Genomic DNA, 22,945 nt, shown 5'->3' with positions numbered 1-22,945 from the left:
CTGATAAGGTGCCTGTGCCGCCAAATCCTCTGAATGTGATGTCTTCACCATGGCCGTTTGTTATGTGGGGCATTGATATGATTGGAAAGATTGAGCCGACCGCCTCCAATGGGCATCGCTTCATCCTTGTTGCCATCGACTATTTCACCAAGTGGGTCGAAGCAGCGTCATTTGCGAAGGTCACCAGACATGTGGTTTCCCGGTTCATTAAGAAAGAAATCATTACTGATAATGGTTCTAATCTCAATAACAAAATGATGAAGGAGTTATGCAAGAACTTCAACATTCAGCATTATAATTCTTCCCCTTATCGTCCTAAAATGAACGGTGTTGTTGAGGCAGCAAATAAGAACATAAAGAAGATTGTGCAGAAGATGGTCGTTACGTACAGAGATTGGCATGAGATGCTACCCTTCGCCTTGCATGGGTACCGTACATCGACCGGGGCAACCCCTTACTCTCTTGTGTATGGTATAGAAGCAGTCCTACCTGTTGAAGTGGAGATTCCTTCTCTAAGAGTCTTGTTGAATGTAAAGTTAGACGAAGCTGAATGGATTCAGACAAGGTTCAATGAGTTAAGTCTTATTGAAGAGAAGAGAATGGAATTCATTTGTCATGGGCAGTTGTATCAGAGTCGGATGAAGAGAGCCTTTAAATTAGAAGGTGCGTCCTCGATGCTTCCAAGTCGGAGATTTGGTGTTGAAAAGGATCCTTCCTCCTCAGACAGATCACAGGGGCAAGTGGACTCCTAACTATGATGGGCCGTATATTGTCACCAAGATTTTTGATGGTGGAGACTTAATGCTTGCAACTATGGATGGTGAAGACTTCACCTCCCCTGTGAACCCAGACGCAGTTAAAAAATACTTCGCATAAAATAGACCCGCTGGACATTAAAAAGAATAGTCCAGGAAAAAATGGGCATCCCGGCGAACCAAGAAAATGAAAAAGGTTCAGGCAAAAGTTAGGGATTAAAAAATGAAAAGATTGTACACCCGGTAAGTTGAAAACCTGAAAAGGCAACTTAGGCAAAAATGGGTATCCCGGTGGATTGAAAACCCGAAAGGGCGATCCAGGCAAAAGTTAGGGATTAAGCGAATAACTGCGTTCTGAGTAGTTCTGAATCTCATCTCGTGCCGATAACTGGAAACTTTTGAAGGATAAGAAACAATCCAATCACCTTTTTCAGAAAGCTGATCATATGGAGGATCTTGAAGACGAGCGAGTCATAGCAGAATTGGAACCCGATAGAAATCCATTTCACATTGCTGTTAGATCAATTTTTGTTTTTATCTTTTGTGCAATTACCTCTTTCCAGGGATTGCTTCCTGATGTAAATGCCTATTCAGAGCCCTTTCAATCAATAAAATCATGTTATTCAGTACATCTCTGTGTTCATTTTCATTTTACTGTTTTGTTTGCGAAAATGATGTCCAAATTTTTGATAAATATTGCATCATGAAACATAAGATCTTTACAGGTACATGCTTAACAAACATTTAAATTGCTGCAAATTTTAAGTGCTTTGGATCGTCTATTCAGAACAGGTACACTCGGGGCATTTCCCTAAGGTTCCTATCAAATGATTGCGGATGTTTTTCTTCAGCAGTTGGGGTTTGATACTTTATCCCTGCAGAGCTGGTCCAAGCGTTGGATTCTTCAATCCCCAGCAGTTTCTCACTACTGCACTTCCCCAAGCTTTTGTTCCAGACTATACGCTTCCAAATAGAGTTGACAGTGCCAGACTGTGCTCCTCAGAGTTCGATGCCAGATCGATGATCTCGACGCTAGACCCATGGTCTCTTTCCTTAAGCAGAATCTCGGTACCGTATCAGTGTTTGCTTCCCCTGCTGAGTCGTCTCTCTCACAGATTATGGTTGCCAGAACCACTATCACTTTCCTCAGCAGCAAGTTTTCAGTACCATTCTATCCCTAGTCAGAGCCTCGGTATTTTGTTATTTTCCAGAACACCGTGTGGCGGGTCATTTCCCCACAGAGTTCTTTGTGCTGTGCACCTCCAACAGCATTGCCAGGTTCCAGACGATGTTGATCATCTCCCCAACGGAATTCCTTGCCTCGGCTTGGCGTTCTCTCTAACCGAGCATTTTGCATCCCTGCATGTAGAATCATATTGCATTACATCCTCCTAAATCGCGTAGCATTTTCATTTTCATGGAGCATTACGCCATCGAAAAATTCAAACATACGCATGTGAAGCATAAGACATTCTCGGTGTCCCAAGTGATAAGCCAAAAGTTTGTTTCTAGTACTCAGACTGAAGACTGTTCATAACTTATCCTTTATTATTCCCAGCAGGGGTTGTTGGCCCCCGTGCCGCCTCAATTATCATTCCCCTTATTTCTGCCGATACTGATAGGCATGAAAGTTTTTTCGGTATTCAGACCGAAGTGGCATTCAGGCCAATTTTCGGTATTCAGACTGACATGGCATTCAGGCCAATTTCCGGTGTTCAAACCGAAGTGGCATTCAGGCTAGTTTTCCGGTATTCAGACCGAAGTGACATTCAGGCCAATTTTCCGGTATTCAGACCGAAGCGGCATTCAGGCCAATGTTTCCGGTATTCAGACCGAAGTGGCATTCAGGCCAATTTTTTTCCGATGTTCAGACCAAAGAAGTTTTCGATGTTCAGGTCGACGCAACTTGTATCATTCAGGCCAGTTTCCGGTATCAAGACCGAAATGGCATTCAGGCCAATTTTCCGATATTCAGATCGAAGAAGTTTCCGACGTTCAGGTTGACGCAACTTGTGGCATTTAGGCCAGTTTCTGGTATCCAGACCGAAGTGGCATTCAGGCCAATTTTCCAATATTCAGATCGAAGAAGTTTTCGACGTTCAGGTTGACGCAACTTGTAGCATTCAGGCCAATTTCCAGTATCCAGACTGAAGTGGCATTCAGGCCAATCTTCCGATATTCAGATTGAAGAAGTTTCCGACGGTCAGGTCGACACAACTTGTGGCATTCAGGCCAGTTTCCGGTATCCAGACCGAAGTGGCATTCAGGCCAATTTCCGATATTCAGACTGAAGTGGCACTCAGGCCAGTTTCCCGGTGTTTAGACCGATGTTTGATAATCTAGTATCTTCCGATGCTCAGATCGAAGTCATTTCCAGTATTCAGACTGATGAGCGGCATTCAGACCATGGTTACTTTTTGTGTTACCATTTATTTTGGTATTCAAGCTAACTTCTCTTTTTCGGTGCTCAGACCAACTCTCACCGTACCAGACAAATTCTTTTTCAAGACCACCTCTTTGCCGATTCTGACAGGCATTGTTACTTCTTTTTCACTTCAGTGTAAATTTTCAGGTTTTTATTGTATTCAATCCCTTGATACCTCGAAAGTGCGAAAGCCGTTGCTATCTTCCTTTTAGGTCTCTAGTTGATTGAATAGGGGCAGCTGTAATACCCCAAAATTTACCCTTCATTTTTCTTGGAAGCTTGGGATTTTGTTTCACATTTCATTAGCATCATACTAGGTCATGCTCATTGCATAATGCATTAGTGACTTGGGAAATCAGGTTCTGATTGATCACTCCTTAACAGAAGGAGCCCACACAAAGCAAGATTGAGAATTGGACTTCATTCTCCCAGTATACAAGTCTCAAGGGTCTCAAGGTGGTCCAGGTACCTTATTATGGTCCTCAGTTCATCAGTGGAATATCATGAGCTATCAGAGTGTGCATCTGGATTTAATCAGGAAACTAGGGTTTCATGGCTATCTGCAATAGGCAATGTTTGGTTGGAAGTAGAGGGGCTCATCCATATCATGATTCGAAAGGCATCTTGGCCTAGGAAGATTCACAATTATCTCAGAAAGATCCATTGGCAATCAGTGCAATCAGTTCTTGAATATTTTGCCCTAAAATTAGGGTTTTGTATAAAATCAGCTTATTTCTGATTCCTTGGGTGAAACTCTTTTCCATGGCCCTCCAAATGTCCACAAGGGTCTACATACAAAAAAATCAGCTCTTCATTTGAGCCAGAGGTGCTTCAATTGATCAATGGAATTGGGAATCAGACAGTTTGGGAAAGGTCAACTATGGGGCCAGAAAAGTCAACTCCTGACATTTTGAGGGTGGAATCTCAAAATCCATGCCTAAGGGAGCCTACATGTGAAATTTGATCAAGGTTGGATCATGGATTCATCATTTAATCAGGAATTGAAAAAGTTACTTAATTTGGAAATGGTTGAGTTTCCATTTAGGGCAAGTTTTCATGATTATTGCACTCACTTTAAGCCCATTTTCCATCAAGATGCAAGCTCCATTTGAAAATTTCTCCAACATAAAAGTTGTTCCTCTTGTTCCAAGGGTTCTAAAGATATAAAGTTTGTTCCATTTGGATTAGAATTGAGAAAGTTATTCTTGGTCAAAGTGAGACATTATTTTAGAACACTTAGAAAATTTTCTAAGTCTAAAATCTTCAAAAATTGTCAAGACTTCTTGGCCAGATTTCTTGAACTTCAAGGCACCATTTGAAAATACTTTCTTCACAACAATTGTACCTTGCCATGTCCTCTTTCACTTCCTTTTGGAATCATCTCATTTGGATCCATGGTTTGAGAGATGTACTCATCTAAAGTTGGCATCATGAACTGAATTTCTAAGCAGCATTTAGGCCAAACTGGCCCAACCTGTTGGCATGATGAAACCTGAACTTTATGGCCATTTTTCACCTCTTTCCATTCATCATTTCCATTTGTGCCCAACATGAAAAGTGTTAAGCTCCATGAACTCTTCCTACTGTTTGCATTGCCTTGCCATTTGGTCATGTTCTCATCAAGATACAAAGTCTTAAAGTCACCCTGTTGGGTTGTTTCCTTGCCAGACCAAGACAACCAAGTCAAGCTGCAAAATTGACCAACACACTCTTTACCTCATTTGGCCATGTACTTTTGGTTCCACACACTTAAGTTTTTCCAAAACAAGAGCTTGCTTTCACCACCTCACTTTTTGCACATTTTGCTTATGAATTAAAACCAAACATTTCAGTCCATTTAGACACTTTAGACCTACATATTTGAGGCACAGAAACCCTAATCTGAAGAGGTAGAGGCTACTATTGATTCGAGCTAAGCAAGAGCAAGCAAGCAAGGCAAGTTCAAGATCTGTTTTTTTTTCATTCCTCTTCCATTGCATAAGCATCAAAGCAGCATCTCCTTTCTTCTTCCATTCCTCCAATACCAAGAGGTAGTGGACTGTTTTCCACTAGGTACCTTTACTCACTCTCTTCCATGGCCATATTCATACTTGTTCATTACTTGTTTTTTTTTCATGTTCACCATGTTTATCATGTTACCATGCCATTCCATGCTTGCTTTATGTTGTCAACATTATGCCATGATTGTTTATGAAGCCCTCAACATGAGGCATTGTCATTAAGTTTGAGTTTATGTTGTTAAAATTCTGTGGTATCCGTGTTCATATGGTCGCCTTATTGTCCACTTTTCTTCATGCTAAGGACATTATTGTATCCAAAACAAGACACCATGACGTTCTACTCATTGCATACTTGAACTTTGTTTTTTATACCATGCCATTTGGTGCACTAAGTTGGTTGCATTTTGTTGTAGAAAATGAGCAAAGCACACTGCTGTTTCACGAGCCCCTTGCATGCATGGCACTAGGGCTTTGGCTGGGTAAGGAAGACGATACGTGTCACCTTAGGAGCTGTTAGATCGCGCGTTTGTTTTGAATCCTATCCGTCCGCCCTCTTTTGTCCTCTAGTGACTTAAAAACCAACTAGATCGATCGATATGCAAGTCACATGTTTTTAATAAAATGAACATTCTATTAAGTTTCACACTTAAATAAATCATTTGGATCGTGTACCTGCGCCCTCTTGCTTCTCACACCTCCACGCCAGGCCCATCACCAATTCACATTTATTTTCATTTTTCATTTTTATTTCTTATTTTATTTTTCTGTTTTGTTTTTTTATTCTTAAAAATATTTTATTTATTCATAAATATACCAAAAAGTATTTTCCACATTTGTTATTGTTTTACTTAATTTTATTTAATTTTTATTTTCATATTCATTTAATGTTAATATTTTATTTCAATTATTTATTTCAAGTGGATCATTTTAACACACATTTATTTCTTGATTTTATTTTCATGACTTAGAATTATTTTTAGGTTCTGATTTTTGGGATGAGGGTGACCAATGTCTCATGGTCAACCTGACCTTTTCTTGGAATTTTATTTCCCATTTTTAATTTATTTTGGATTTATTTTTGACCTAGTTTGTTTGGTTGACTTTTCATTTGACTTCTGTTTTATTTCAATTAATTTATACACTAATTCACATTATTTTTAAAATATTTTGGGGGATGATGATGTCCTGACCCCACCTTACTTAGTTTAATTTTTCATAATTTTCTTGATTAACTTACTATTTATGTGATATTTTTCAAGTTGACTCGACTTTTCGGTTGACTTTTCTATGATTGATGTTTGACTTAGGGATTGCTTATGGAAATTGAAGAGATTTTTTAATCCTCCCTTGTTCATCTCATATGCCATATATTAGAGGCCTTTCATATTGATTTTATTTGGTCCTTACCTCATTTCCCGATTAAATTATTCAGTGATCCTTTGTGTGCATAGTTTCATCTGTCTGATTCGTCTGATTTTTTTATACTTGTTTCTTTCATCCATGATTCTATTGTTTGATTGCTTAACATGTTTATACTTCTCATGCATTGCTTAATGCTTCATTATTTCATTCTTTGATTCTTTGACTTGATTATATACTTGTTTATTTATCTGATCTGATTAATGATTGTTGCCTACTTATATGATGTATGAGGCATATATTTTTATTGTGTGATTGCCATGAACCATCCCCATTCATAACAAATGTACCCCTCTCCCATGAAGTGTATAATGTTTATTTTTTCAGTCTTTATTCATCTATTAATGCAAGAACTAAAACGAACATCCGATAACCATTTCAAAACAAGATCAAAACCTCGATCCAACGTCGAGTAATCATTGTAAAAACTTAACAGAACCAGCACGTATTCATCCATCCTTTTGTAAGTCGATTGCTTCATGCATCGCCATTTCTCTTGTAATTCGATTGCTTCATGCATCGCCATCTACCTGTAAGTCGATTGCTTCTGGCATCGCCATCTACCCTTATTTGTGGTTCCTCTCCCTGCTCCATCCATCGATTCTTGTTCCGTGTAGGTAGCACCCATTAGGTAGAACCCTTTGTATGATAACATAGGTAGAATTCCCTTTTTCTTTGTATGATAACATAGGTAGGATTCCCTTATTCTTTGTATGATAACATAGGTAGAATTCCCTTATTCTTTGCATGCTAACATTAGGTAGATGTTCCCATTTGTAAATCCTAACACATAGGTCCACATTGCATGACAACTCTAGGGCAGGGCTTCCCCATTTTTTTAGACCTTCCGTGCGTCTCCGATCCTGTGGCATGTCAATCCGTTCTATTGCAAAGAGGTAACTGCCTAAGACTCGATTCAGCGAGCTGCGACACCTATTGCTAGGACGTGAACACATTGCCCACTCTCCTTTGACACAAATGGTGTCCTCCTTTGTAAGTCCATGTTCAGATGGCAATCCTTAACCCCTAGTTAGGCGAACTACGACAACTCTGATTCTCATGTTCAGATGAGATACGTAGGCACGAGATGCGATGTCTTGCAGAGTTTTTTACTGACAACTAACAACTAATCCTTGATTGCTTTCGCCCTTGTTGCGATACTTTTATCTCACCCTCGTTGCGATCGAGACCTTCCCTTTCTCTTGCCCTAGTTGCAATCGAGACCCTTGCTCCCGTAGTTAGCTGAACTACGTTTTGCTCTGATTCTCATTCCAGATGAGATACGTAGGCATAAGACACGATGTCTTAGCGAGCACACTTCTCTTTAACCCATAGGTAGCCGAGCTACGAAGACTCTGATTTTCATATTCAAATGAGATACGTATGCAGTGGATGCGATATCCGTGCGAGTTATTTTCTTTTGACCCCCTTTTAGTAAATAGTACCTTAGATAAACACACACCCTTTAGATGAGAATAACAAGAGTGGATCCCGTAGAGTACTACAGATGCGTAGGGGTGCTAATACCTTCCCTTCGCATAATCGACTCCCGAACCCAAGATTTGGTTGCGAGACCTTGTCTTTTCCTTTCCTTTCTTCAGGTTTTCTTCGATCGTTTCCTTTCCCTCCATTTGGGATATATAACGAACGATGGCGACTCTTATGTCTTTCTTTTCTTTCGCCAGTTGTTTTTCGCGTTGCGACAACTTCAGTTGCTCAAAAGGATGTTAAGAAGCCCTCTATGAAAAGAAATAAGATTGAGGAAGAAATTTATGAGGTCATTGTTTCCACTGTCTTAATTACATCCAAGACAAGAAGTGGAAGGACTCCTCCAAATGTGTCTTCTTCCTATATTTCACCTTATGTACCTTTAAGAAGGAAGAAGTTGAGGAAGTTTTGTGAAATAGAAGAGGATGTAGTGAGGTACTGATCAGAAGAAACAAAGTTGCAGATGTTGTTCCTCAAAAGAGTGTGATAGATCATATCTTCAGAAGTGCTCTATTGTTAGCATCTGTTATGTTGGATCAATCAGAAAGGCATCCAGAAAACTTTGATGCTTTTATTGAAGAGATTTTTATTGTTGGTGATATAGAGACTATAAAGGTTAAAATGTAGAAGTAATTTATTGGTTGAAGTCTGTTGAGTTTAAAGCTTCTGGTATCCCTGAAGAAGTAGCTTCAAAAGCTCCTATTGAAGAAAATATGACTACTTTAGAATATTGGTACGGAAGGTATTAATCTTAATCTTATCTTTGAGGATTATTTTATTACTCCACCCTAAACCACATATTTCCAACCCTCTCACCAATTTCCTCACCCAATCAATCTCCAAAACACACTTCACTCCCTATTGATGAATACAGTGGTGTTCAGAATCAGTTAATCGTATTCTCTGCTTTTGAATAACCATCACCCCTGAGCATAATGCTTGAACCCACTATAGATGTTTATAGTGGGAAATCTACTTTCTCTAGCTTTGAATTAGAGTATGATTAAGCAGGGTTCGAAGCTCACCTTAACCTTAAATCTATAAAATCTTCATCTATGATCATCAAACCTATCCATGTCGTTCATATTCAAACCTTTTCTCCTCAAAACCTACCATCAAACCAAACATGTTTTTCTTCTTAACCTTAGTTAAATCATAAATTACCTTTCCACCAGAAACTTAATCCTCTTAACCCTCACTAAATATACACCTTATAAAGCCCCATTCAGACTCAACTTCAAGGTCTAGATATATTTGAACTTTAGGGTGAAACTGAACAAATTATTTAGGATCTAACTTTGGTTCAATTCGCATATGAATCTAAATTTGAATATGAACACATCCCTTTTGACTACCTTCACCCAGAAACCTCCTCAAACCTATCTATCAATAATAATAAATCTTCTGGGTCTTCACAATCTAACATTTCATCTTATCCACCTATTATCCAAACCAACCTGGAAGTAATAAAATCAATCCTTCTAGATAAGATAAAGAGTTTGGTCGAAGAGAAAACATCTTCATCTAACCCAATAGCCTTTGCTGCTAAATGGGACTCTTTCTAGACATCTGTTGTATCAGTCATTCATAATTTGAAGGATGTCACTTCAGAATCTGTCATTTCCTCAATTCAAAGGAAAAAACTTTTAGAAGAAAAACTGGCCTTTGTTGCAGCTACTCAACAAGCCATGGTTGTCAAGCAAAATGATTTGGCTGAAAGGGTGAAGTTAATGGATTCTAGACAAGACATTATGGGTGTAGATCTTAGAGTTGTGTTGGATATTATGAAGAAACCATATTCTTAGGATTTCAGAACCTTTTATCTTGTGTGATGTTCATTCATTTTTCTTGTTAAACTGTTTTCGTTCTTATGAAAATAATTTTTTTGTTCATATGTTACGCTTGTTATTTTTTAATATTTGCTTGCTTATGTGTTCTTACTCTAAGATATATTTTTCTGGGAATCATTATTTTATCTGATAAATTCATGAGTAGTTTTCTGCATTATTTTAGAGTAAATGGATGAATTGGTTTTGAAAATTTCGCGGACATTTGGTTCACTTATTTGGTAAATAAGAAAGTACTCAGACAATATCATTGCTTCAAGAATAGAAAAAATTCATTTTTAATTGATAAAAAGGAATGAGTACAAGTTGACTTGTTTATATAATATTGTCCAAATATCAATAATACCCTCATGCTATATAGGATACCTCACAATATCTCTCTCTCTCCTCACTTCCCTCATCAGAGTCAAAATAATCTATCTTCTTCACACAAAAAACTTCTTCTCCATTATTATTATTATTATTATTATTATTATTATTATGATTATTATTATTATTTTCCTTCCTCACTCCTAGTGCATCTTTAACAGTGGTAGACCGAGATGGTTGGGCCTCATCAATTGACTGTTGTTAATGCATCAAGGTGGTGTTCGGCTCTATTGAATAAATACTCATGGATTCTCATAAGGAATACTCATGATGTTGAGAAGAAAGAAGAGTTGATTAAAGAAGTGGGAAATTAGTCCGCTGAGGTGTGCTATTATAGAAGAGTTTGAGTGACTCATATGTTGCTTGTGGTAGTTGAAGTTTTTTGAAATTTAATGCTTGATACTCTGAGTTCTTCTTTGGAATCATTACTTCTGATGGTTGTTATTCCTAAATGACGTGTGACCGTCTTGAGAAGTGTAGAAACATTTCAACCAAACCAGACGTTTCTCTCTATTGGGAAGTGCAAAAGTTGTTTTTTCTATTTTTTAGAATTTATTTTTCCGATATATTTCATTCCTAAATATTTCTCTCTCTCTCTCTCTCTCTCTCTCTCTCTCTCTCTCTCCCTCACTCTCTTTGCTAACATGTTATATTTCACTTTTTATTGATGACAAAAGGGGGATAAATTCATAAGAGTATTTAAGAGGATTAAAAGTATTTATTGAATGCTTTTAATGTACCTGGACCCTAATTATTTTAATTAACTTGAATAAGACTTAGGGGGAACTTACAAAACTCAACCTATGGACTATTAGACTCATGGGGGAGCTTACAAATCTCATACTCTGATGTTGTCAAGCTACTTAAACTGACCAACCATTATTATTAAATACATTTGTTTATCATCATCCAAACGGGGGAGATTGTTGGAATAAGATTTGTTCATATCCCTGAGGTTTTGATGATAACAAAGTACTTAAGCAACAATTGGCTAACATATGTTCAAGTGATGCAGGATCACAAGCTTAGTATTTAACTATGAATAGACCCTGTTAAAAACATATGCGGAGAAGTAAAGTATCTCAAATTCTGGTAGATCATAATTTGATGACAGTGAAGGATCAGACTCTGAACGAGGTGGTTCTACCTGTAAAGGTTCAAAGATTGATCATAGAGTTTGAGCCTCTAATGACAACTCATACTCTGAAGGTTAAAGGTGTATATGATCCATACACTATAACAAAAGCAAACCAGTTTTGTCAAGTTCCAGATTTCTAGAGAGAGTCAACTAGGGTTTTATTTTGCAAGGCTAAAGGAGTGGTGATGTGACCTCTTATATTTATTCTACCTTTTTGTAGATACCTAGTACATTCAAAGGTTTTATGAATAATACATTTATTCAGTGGACAATGCTTCTAACCAGATGCATTCTCCAACACCTTTCTTGGCATGCTTCTTCACTAAGTTAGCTTTTATGCTAAACCTTCTAAAGACTCTTTCTTTGCCTTTATAAAAGGAAGCTAAAGATTTTAAGAAAGGTTACAACAATACAATATCAGAATATCTTGAGCATAACTTTGAGCTATAATTTTATAATTTTTATTTCATAAGATCTTAAGATTTCTTATCTTTGTGTATCTTAGAAATCTTAAGAGTTAAGAAGCTTTGTGGTTGTTGTACAACTACTATACTTATGATTGTGTATCAAAGTATAGCAGTTATATTTTCTACTAAACTGATTGTTTAAAGTAGAGAAAGTCTTTTGCAAAAGTTGACTGAGCGATGAAAGTCTTATACTTGTGTGCATAAGCAACGAAAGTCTCTTACCTATGTGCTTGAGCAGTGAAGTCTCTTTTAGGTGTGATTGAGAAGTGTCTTGCTAGGTTTCTTGCGTAAAATTCTCTTTCTGGATTGATTGAGTAGCTGAAATTAGAATTGATTATAGTGTAAATCTATTGTTGAGGCAAGGGAACTGAACTACTCTTAGTTTAGGAGAGGCACCAGGATAAATCTTTGTGTGTTGTTTTACATATTGTTTTTGTAATGTAATCTTTCCACTACTATTATTGACTCTGACATCAGCCTCTGAAGTTTTTCTTATCATAAGCAAAATGTTTTTTACATACGCAATTCGACCCCCCCCCCCTTCTTGTGTATTTTTATCACCTTCAGAGACTTCACAACCACAATAAGGGGGGTGAATTGTGTGGTTCATGACAAAGTGATTTTGAAAAACTTTGGGAGATAAAGTCAAAGTTTAAAACATTTTTGAAAACTTAGCAGCAGAAAATAGATTGATAAAATTTAAATAGTTAAGGGAAAAGAGGAACACCAGGAATTATAGAGGTTCAGTCAAATCAAAAGGCCACACTCCTCTCCCAAATAATATCTCTTGAGAGTTTCCAATAATAGTTGAGAGATTTTTATAGGAAATACTCACGAACCCCCTTAAACAAGAAAATGAGGGTTGATATTCAACTAAATAATACAAGACGATGGATCTGAGCATTTGTGTCTTTTCTTCCAGATAAGCTTTGGAGTGATGTGGCCAATCTTCCTACCCAATGGTGGATTGAAGTGGTTAGTCTTATTTCCACGAACAAGAACCTTGGAGATTTTAGTTTCCAAGCTTCTTAAACCTTGAGCTCCAAATCTTGGTTTTACACGGGATAACTAAAAACCTGTGAGACTTTAACGATAGGCTGATCTCGAACCTATGAAGCTTTTGATATAATGTTGAGCTTTACCCTATCTTAGTTTTAGTACCGGGCTCACCAACAACTAAGGAGATTTTATCACGGGCTGATCTCCAACCTAAACTAGGGTTTGGTCACATAGTCCCCAAACCAAAGCTTTTAACGAGTCTAGCTCCTAACCAAAGTAAATCCATAAATAGACAGTATTCAACCAAGGTGTATACAAAAGATTCCTTAGTGAATTTACAATTCTACCCTTTCCATAATAAAAATATTCCTCACTCATAAAAGGATTTTTCTCACAAAAACACTTAGGCTAAAACATTAGTGAGAGAAAGTTAAAGAAACGTTTAGAGAGAGAGAGAGAGAGAGAGAGATTTGAATGTGTCAAAACATGATTCTGGATGAAATGAAATTAGAAAATGGGCCTCTATTTATAGGCTAGAGGTTATCTCAAAATAATTTCCAATAAATGAATTTTAAAGCAGTCTAATCGATTGGCAAGTTTTTCTAACCGATTATAAGTTTGAAATATAATCGTTTGTAAGTTTATAAAAGGAAGGAAAAGATATTTAGAGGTTGCATATCATTAAGGTGTTATTCCAATATTTTAAACTAATCTAACCGATTGGATAGTAAAAATTTTGCCTCTTGCGATTTTGATAGTTCCTAATTTATCTACCACAACTTCAAGATGTTTTAGCCTCTTGGCAAGTGCATTTTGTACAATATTTTAGTAATTGTGTGTGTTTTAGCCATTCACTTTTACAATAAAGCCTTTTTTATTTACAAATAGGTTTACTCACTACTAAATTAGGAGGTACCATAATACTTCAAGACTTTGCCAAATGCTGTCTCTTTTTTAGACACCTGATTTAGTAGCTTAAGATGAGGCTTTAGGTTGCATTCCATTTGATTACCATAATTGGATAATTAAGTCCATCAAACCCTAATGATAAGGTTTGAATCTTTATCCTCTTAACCATTCATGGTTGACTTATCATAATACATTAGTTATCATTATTAAAAGTTAATATCCTTGTAAAAGCATATAACCTGCAAAACAATGTTCCACATGAACAACTATATCTTGAACCATTGAATTAACATTTATACCTTGAGTACCTCTACTTTCGTATATCTCGTTATGACAAGACTATGGAATTCTTATAGGCTATACTTCTTGTAGCGGGGTATTCGTTACCATTAGAGATATTGACTAAATCTAAGGTAAACCATACAAGTCGAGTCGCCACCGCACTTCTATTTATCCAAAGGAATGGTAAGAAAGCGAACAAAAACCTAAAAGTTTTATCGAATCAAAAACTAGTAAAAATGTCAGAGATCGGGGTAAGGGGGTTGGTTATGCAATGGGAAGGTTTTAAGCACCCAAAACATCCTAGGTACTCCTAGGGAGCCCTTTTCATACTTGTTGTAAGGTTGGTATTTTGTGAAAATTTGTTTGTGCAAACATGATTGAAGAGATGAGAAGAGAATATACAAGTTTATTTATATTTTTTTTGTTTGGATGGATAAACCCATTGCCTACGTACCATCTTAAAAAAAGATTAGGATCAAAACCTCGTAGTTTGGGGTAAAAATCTCAAAATGAGTTGGTGAATTGACTGGTCCAAAAGCCTTAAGGTCTTTTGTTATCTAAGGGAGAAAACTCAACCTAAAACCACAAATCCACCATGTGAGGATAGCTTCAACATGCTAGTGAGGGGTTAACCCTATAATAAGCATGGAACACTCATTGTCAATCACTAAGGATATAAGTGAGTATTACGTCTACCTCAAGGATAACTCAAACCTAATAGCTAAAGGTTATGAAAAAGTTTGATTAAGAAAGTGGCCATTGAAACCACAAAAAGACATTCAAATGGGTTATATTTACCAATGAAAGGTATGAACAAATGGTCAAACTTGATTTAGAACTTCAATTCAAAATAAGTGTTAAGAAAAGAAAGTTTGAAAATCAAAAGCATAAGGCTTAGGTTTCTAGTGTTTGAAAACAAATGTTAAATGTTTGCACAAAAGTTTTGGCTTGGGTTAGAGTGGAGGGAAGAAGAGAATGGCTAGGTCCTAAACATACAAGAGATAAGGGATAAGAAACAAGACCACAAAATAGAGTTCCTCTCTTGAGATCATATTGATGATCCAAGTAGCTCCCATCCTTTGGAATATGTAAGCAAAATAATAGTAAGCTCAAGCAACAATCAAACAAGTCTTTTAAGAGATCCTCAATGCATCTTGTATCTTTCACTTTGGATGAACATGGCAATGATTCTTCAATTTGAACTCTCATAGGATTCCCTAGCACAAGAGCACACACATCAAAAGTTCTATGAAACAAATCAAGAATGGACAAGAGTGAGTTTAGAGGTTTGGTCCTTCTAATCCATTTTCACATTAAGATCCTTTTACTCCACTTTGCATAGGGAAAGTCCTAGAAACTAAGTCCATTTGTCCATTTCTCTGCATTGGTCCACAACAATCCAAACAAAAGCACAAGCACAATAATATATACACAATTATGTGCTCTAGTGAGCAAAAGGCAAATTGCATTAACATAAACATGTGCTCAAATGAGCAAAGGAAAAAGAAAATGAATAATATGTGCAAGAATAGTAAATTGCATAAAAGTAAAGAGCAAAAAGTAAATGTTAATTGTTAATGGTTAGTGTTAGTAGTTAGTGTGCCATAAAGCAAATTTAGCGCGATGTTAAGCAATCGTAATTGGACTTATGTAGAAGTCACAACTATACGAGGCTGGTCAATAATAATGTATGCAACAACACAAGTTAGAAGTCTTGGTTAGAGAACCAAGTTCCAACAACTTGCCATGCAAAAAAGAAGAAGAGAAATGATCTTGTATTGGTTTAAGTCCTTTTCATGATTTAGAAAGCAACCTATCCTTAATGCAAAGTCATTCACTTGATCATTTGATGAAGATGAATTAGATTTGAATCAAGGAAGATTGAACCTCCCTAATCAATGCTAACTTATCAATCTTTAACTCATTGATCAAAAGAAAAGAAGAAGAAGAACAACAAGGAGATGGATAATGGAAATGAAGAACATAAGGTGCATTAAGTAACATGGAATGTAGCAATCCATAAATGTTAACCAAAGATAAGGAGAATCAAGGTCAAACTCTAAAAACAGAAGTGGGATGAAGATTGGAGGTCAAGAAAACAAAATATTTTTGGCATTTTTAATATTTAAAAAGAAACTTGAATTAAAATATTAAAGGAAGGTCAAACTTCAAATTCACTTCAAATCAACTTTAAAAAGACCAAGTGAATTATCCCAAGTTCAACATGGTCAAACAAAGTTTGACAAAAAATTTCAGCATTTTTAAAAGTCAGAAACTCTTTTTAATCAATTAAAAAATGAACAAAAATAACCTAATTGAACTAAAATCTCAAATAAATCTCAAATCAATTAATAAATTGATGAGAATATTTTTCATAGATCCATCATCATTCAAATAGGTTAAGAAAATATTTTTGTATTTTTTGAACATCAAAAACTATTTAAAATGAATTAAAAACAACCAGAAAAGAGAAAATTCACAAAAAATATCAAATGATAAAATAAAAAATCTTAAAAATCATTTTAGGAAACTAGAATTAAAAAGATAAATAATGCAATTGGTCCCATATTTTTTGGAATTAAAATGAGAGAGTTATGAATTTTTGAAATAAAATGAAATAAAAGAAATAAAATGGAAATTAAAAAAATCAGAAAAAAGGAGAGGCGTTGGATCCAGTTCATTAATTGACCTGGCAGATCAGATGGATCTCAAGCGCGCGCCTACCAAATGTCTTAGTCCAACGCGTCACACAATGCATTTAAAAAAGTCATAACAAACAAAGGCCATAATTCAATCTGGGAAAGAGATCAAACGGTCCATATGCAATCTGGCAATGAGACGGTGGCCAGCGCCACCGTATTCTCCGGTGAACTCCGGCGAAGCTCAAAAATTGCAGAGATTCAAATGTTCATTAAAATGGACGATCCAGGCACCGTTCGAAAGCTGAAGTGATGTACATCACTCCTATACCACTCACTTCCACTCTAGATTCCTATTAAGAGAGAAATCAGAGATGGAAGCTTGATGGTGTTCATCATGAACTTGCTCGATTTCAAAAATTAAGCATACAACAATGATGCCTCTATAGAGAGGACTTCAGACAACACAATATCAAGGCCAATGGATCAAAGAATAAGGAGATTCGAAGCAAAAACCATTTGATCCAAACCTTTGGATTATGAAGCTTTGAGTCCCTTTCCTTGGTTCCTTTTGCAAAACAGAACTTTAATGGATCAGATGATGAAGGTTTAGGAACTTTAGATCTGAAAATTCAACCAAATGCAATTGAATTTTAGATCTGAATTTTTGAAGAAAGATGAACTTAGTTCCTTTGGTATGGTTGGGGATTCACTCTTGCAGCATTTCAGGCGCCCTTAGGTTGGTTAATTATGAAGCATAGCACATGTATTTATAGTTGGAAATGGCTGAGTGCATGAGTTTACTCGTGTGCATGGCAAATGGATTTCTCCTTGCATGGGCTTGTGTGATCATGTGGAAGGCCCAATAAAGACTGAAACAAGTTGTTGAGTTCATGTGAATTGCAAATGGACGTGTACATTAAGTATAAACAACTCATGCATGGAAATTTGAATTGAATTTCACAAAATGCACTGAATCTTCATGCCTTCGAAAATGGTGCTTCCAAATTCCAAATGCCACCTCATGAGTAATGGTTAGAAAGCTTGCTGAATAAGGAACAACTGATATGTTGATCAAAATTTCAATTGGGCCTTGGAAATTAGTGAATTTTGAGTTTAAAGTGTAGGGTGCAAAACATGCATGAGTGAAGTTTCCAAATTTGGCCAATGTTCAATCCCTTCTGTCTCAATGATGCAAGTCCCAAATGATAAAACCTTCAACATGAAAGTTGTAGATCTTTTCAAAACCATCAATTTGGACTTCAATTTCTCATCATTTGGATTTTTGATGTAGACGTTATGGGCACTTGAAGTTGGACTTTTTCCATTTCAATGCATTTGGCCCAAAGTGACCTATAATGTTTTGCATTATCAAATGTATTTCTTTTGATATTTTGAAATTTTGCTCAACATATAATTTGAAGTATACACAATATTCTTTCCAATGCATTTGGTTCCATTTCAAAATCATAAAAAATGAGTGAGTTATGTCCTTGAGAAGCTGACCCAAAATTAGGGTTTCAGTCAAAATGACCTATAATGTCTTGGAGTGGATGATGATCTTCCATGCTTAAAATCAATTTTTGATGAACATGAAAGTTGTTCATATTGTCCTCAAGAAAATATTTTCTATTGGGATCATCTCCATTTGACCAACACATAAAAAGTTAGGTCTCAGTACATTTCGAAATAGATAGATGAATTGACTGATCAACTTCTCAAGTCCAACACTCATATCTTGATGAATTGATGATTGAGGGCACTCAAATAAGTTCAAATATGAATGAAATGATGAATTAAAGAACTTACCTTGATTGTATTTGACCATGGGCTGAGGTTGCTTCATGAGGAAGGCACGGTTGATGAATAGATGAATCAGGGTTTCCTTGGGAGACAAACCTCAAACCCCTTGACTTGCTTTGATCAAAATGATGAATTGAGATACTAGGGAGGCATATTTGATGGATGAGAGCTTTGGTAACCATTACCATGCTTACTTTCATCTCCTCTTGACTTTATCATTGCACAAAGGATCTCCCAGAGGCTTTTAGTCCTTGTGATTGCTCAAGCTACAAACAAGAAATGTTAGTGACATATTTTTGTTCTTTTAGTTAGTAAATAAAAAATGAGAAAAGCAATGATATACAATTCAAGCATGCTTGGTGATCTCAAACCATTCATAAGAGGTCCCACCCAAAGGCAAAGGGAACCAAGATGCTTATGATCCTTGAAGCTTTGCAAATGCAATGTTATGATGCCATGAGGGATCTTAGGGCCAAAATTGGGGTCTTACAGATGCCCCTATTTAAGGTCATTCTAGCCGGAGAAGTGAAGGTTAAAATCTTCGTCTCGACGAGGTAGAATGGGCTTAAATAATAACAAAGAGACGAATTTTGGTCCCTAAGAGACCTCATGATGCAGATGTATGTATGCAAAAAGGTAATACTCTGTGGAGATATGTGTCCATAGAGAGGAAAAGAAATCAGGAGGAACTACAATCCATATGAGTAACACACTCAATGGGACAGAGACTCTGGGACTCTTATGAGGATAGAAAAAAAAGGGATAAATTGCGTGAGCAGGGTACGACTCAAAGCTTAGGGAGCGGAATTCCAAAAGAATGAATCAATGGAAAGACCCAAGCTGACTCACAGGCGCATGTATTGGGGAATATACCAATACAGCAGAATTATCCACAAAGGATACTTCGGATGAAAAATCCGGACTCAGATAGGGGAGAATCCACTAAAGGACCTTGTTGGGAAACATCCACACAGGATCCCTCTGGGGGAAGCAACGGGTTGAGGTATTACCGGTTACTGGGTAATAAGCTCAAAGAGACATATGATCCGAACACCGGTATAAGGGTGAGAGATATCAAACATCCGAAATCATCTGAGGAAAACCTATAAGGTACGTTTCAATTAAGGAAACTCTAACTCCACAGGGGACAAAAGTCATGACAGGGAGCCGAGAGGAAGGAACACCAGGGATACCGGTTACTGGGCATATAATAGGTGACCGACCAGGGCGTGACTTGGGGAATATTCCCAAGACACTCATCATCTAAAAGAGGGCTAGAAAGCAAACTCGATAACAGGATGGGTGTTCGACTCCGCAAAGGGGATACGAATCTTACTCGACTGAGGAAGAACAAAGACTTCGACCGAAGAGCGCATGAGATATATTATTTATTACCGTCAGAACGTAGATAACATACTCGCATGGAAGATTGTCCACAACCGGTTACTGGGTTAATAAACGACAAATCGACCGAAAGGAAAGGTCATCGGGATACCGAATATTAGGTATATAATAATGACCAATCAAAGGGAGAAACGATCATAGCCGACAAATGGCAAATGAAAGATGACCCGCTGAGGATTATTGACGAATGCAATGATCCGGGAGATATACTCAGAAAGGGTGAAGGACTTATCAATACCGAATACTGGATAATGATAACCGTCAAGGAGGGGATTATACCTACCAGATACTGGGTAAGAAACCACGGAAAAGTAACCGTCATCGGTTAGGATGAACAAAGGGTTAACTTTGCCAAGGGGGGATGAACAAAAGGTAATCTCCAGAAGCCAAATCTAAGAACAAACTAGAGATGCACAAAAAGACAAGACTCATCCCTATGAGGATATAACTCAATGGGGGGTTCCATCCCAATATATGTGTTGGAAGGAAACAGAAACAACCATCATCCACGGGGACATAACTCGGTGGGAAATATGGAAGATAGGATGAACATTTTCTGCTTATGGGGCTGACTCTTTATGGAGAGATCAAACACAGCCAACCTGCTTGGGGAAGCATATTTCCAACTGACAGGAGATAACAACAAAAGGTATATGGCAAAAGATGCAACATGAATATCTGAATGTTAAAACTATGCATATATGTATGGTTTATGTATGATGAATGCTGAAAAACAGACATTTCTAACACAAACAGGTCTACTGATCAATTGAGTAAACATCTGGTACTACATCTCAAGAGAGAAAGCCAGGCTCAAAGGAGAACATCCTATCTGCCGGGGATCAGGAACATAGATCCCTGCAGGGGGAATGAAGAACAACCAATCCAACTGGGAACAGGATCACAACACAGATAAGTTTTGCTAGGGAAGCCACTCCGCCGGGGAAATTATCAAAGGGGGTGATGGATCTTCGTGAAGATACAACCACCAATCAGAAGCTTCCAAGGGTCAACCGAACCAAAATCTCACACCCTCTGAGGAGGAAGGAGGCTAAAATACCTTTACCATACACTCTGCTCGGGAGGAAAAACACAAAAGGCTCCGGGGGAAGAGGATATAAACATGCCTGAAATATGAACAAATGTCTTACCCTGTTGAGAATCATACCATCTTTGGGAGAGCACTGAAAATATTCCAGTATCCTTTCATCATTGTGAATGTTCACTTTGTTTAAAAACAAGTTATGAAAAGTTTATTTATTTAAAGACAATGATATTTCTCAATTAAAACATGTGAAACATTTGTTGAGTAGAAACAAATAAGAGTGTAAATAATTGGATAAAGGCTCAAATTTATTTGATGGAATGGTAATCTGCAAATGGCAAGACTCCATAGATCTTTAAAATTTTGAAATTGGTGATATATATTGGAAAAGGGCTACATTGAACATAATGACCATTTCTCCACCAATATTGAATTCGGTGTATTTGAAGCTTCAGTTGATGATGACTGAGCAAGAATCTTTGACGGATTGACAGTTTCTAGAACGCAGTCTTGTCAGGATGCAGTTACTTGCCAAATCCCTAATTTTTGCCTAGATTTCCCCAGGGTGAGGTACTCAATCTAGCGGGATACATATTTATTTTTTATATCTCTAACTTTTGCCTGGATCGCCCTTTCGGATTTTCAATCCACCGAGACGCTCATTTTTGCCTAAGCCGCCCTTTCGAGTTTTCAAATTAGCGAGCTATTCTGTTATTTATCTTTAGGCAAAGTATTTCTTGACTGCATCTGAATTCACAGGACGAGTGAAATCCTCCTCATCTATAGTTCTAAGTATCAATGCACCGCTTGAAAAGGCTCTCTTGACAACATATGGACCTTCGTAGTTTGGAGTCCACTTGCCCCTGGAATCGGGCGTGAAAGACAAGACTTTTTTTGAGCACAAGGTCACCCTCTCGGAACACACGAGGTTGGACCTTCTTATCAAAGGCTTTCTTCATCCTTTGCTAATAGAACTGACCATGGCACATGGCAGTTAATCTCTTCTCTTCAATCAAATTCAGCTGGTCATAACGACTCTGAACCCATTCAGCATCAGTCAACTTGGCTTCCATCAAGACTCTCATTGATGGGATCTCCATCTCTACTGGGAGCACAACCTCCATGCCATAAACAAGAGAGAAAGGGGTTGCCCCTATTGAAGTGCAGACAGATGTACGATATCAATGTAAAGCAAATGGCAGCATCTCATGCTAATCTTTGTACGTAACAACCATCTTCTGGATAATCTTCTTGATATTTTTATTAGCAGCTTCGACAACCCCATTCATCTTGGGTCTGTAAGGGGATGAGTTATGATGTGCAATCTTGAACTCGATACACAGCTCTTTCATCATCTTGTTGTTCAAGTTAGATCCATTATCAGTAATGATCTTATCTGGAACACCATACCGGCATATGAGTTGATTCTTGATAAACTTCACAACCACCTGTCTGGTCACATTTGCATATGATGCCGCTTCAACCCACTTGGTGAAGTAATCAATGGCTACGAGAATAAATCTGTGACCGTTGGACGCTTTCGGCTCTATCATGCCAATCATGTCAATTCCCCACATGGAGAAGGGCCATGGTGATAAAATCACATTCATAAGTGTCGGGGGAATATGAATCTTGTCCGCGTAAATCTGACACTTATGGCATTTCTTCACATATTTGCAGCAGTCAGACTCCATTGTCAGCCAATAGTAGTCTGCTCTCAACATCTTTCTAGCCATGGCATGTCCATTGGAATGTGTACCAAATGAACCCTCATGGACCTCATTCATTAACAGGTCTGCTTCGTGTCTATCCACGCATCTGAGCAGCACCATGTCAAAGTTTCTCTTATAAAGCAAATCGCCATTGAGGTAGAAACTGCCTGACAATCTCCTCAAAGTCTTCCTATCTTTCACAGATGCCCCAGGCGGGTAAATCTGGCTCTGAAGGAAACACTTG

This window comes from Lathyrus oleraceus, chromosome 2 (assembly GCF_024323335.1).
Source record: "Lathyrus oleraceus cultivar Zhongwan6 chromosome 2, CAAS_Psat_ZW6_1.0, whole genome shotgun sequence".
NCBI classification, from domain to species: Eukaryota; Viridiplantae; Streptophyta; class Magnoliopsida; order Fabales; family Fabaceae; genus Lathyrus; species Lathyrus oleraceus.
Note: the sequence above shows the minus strand (reverse complement) of the source record.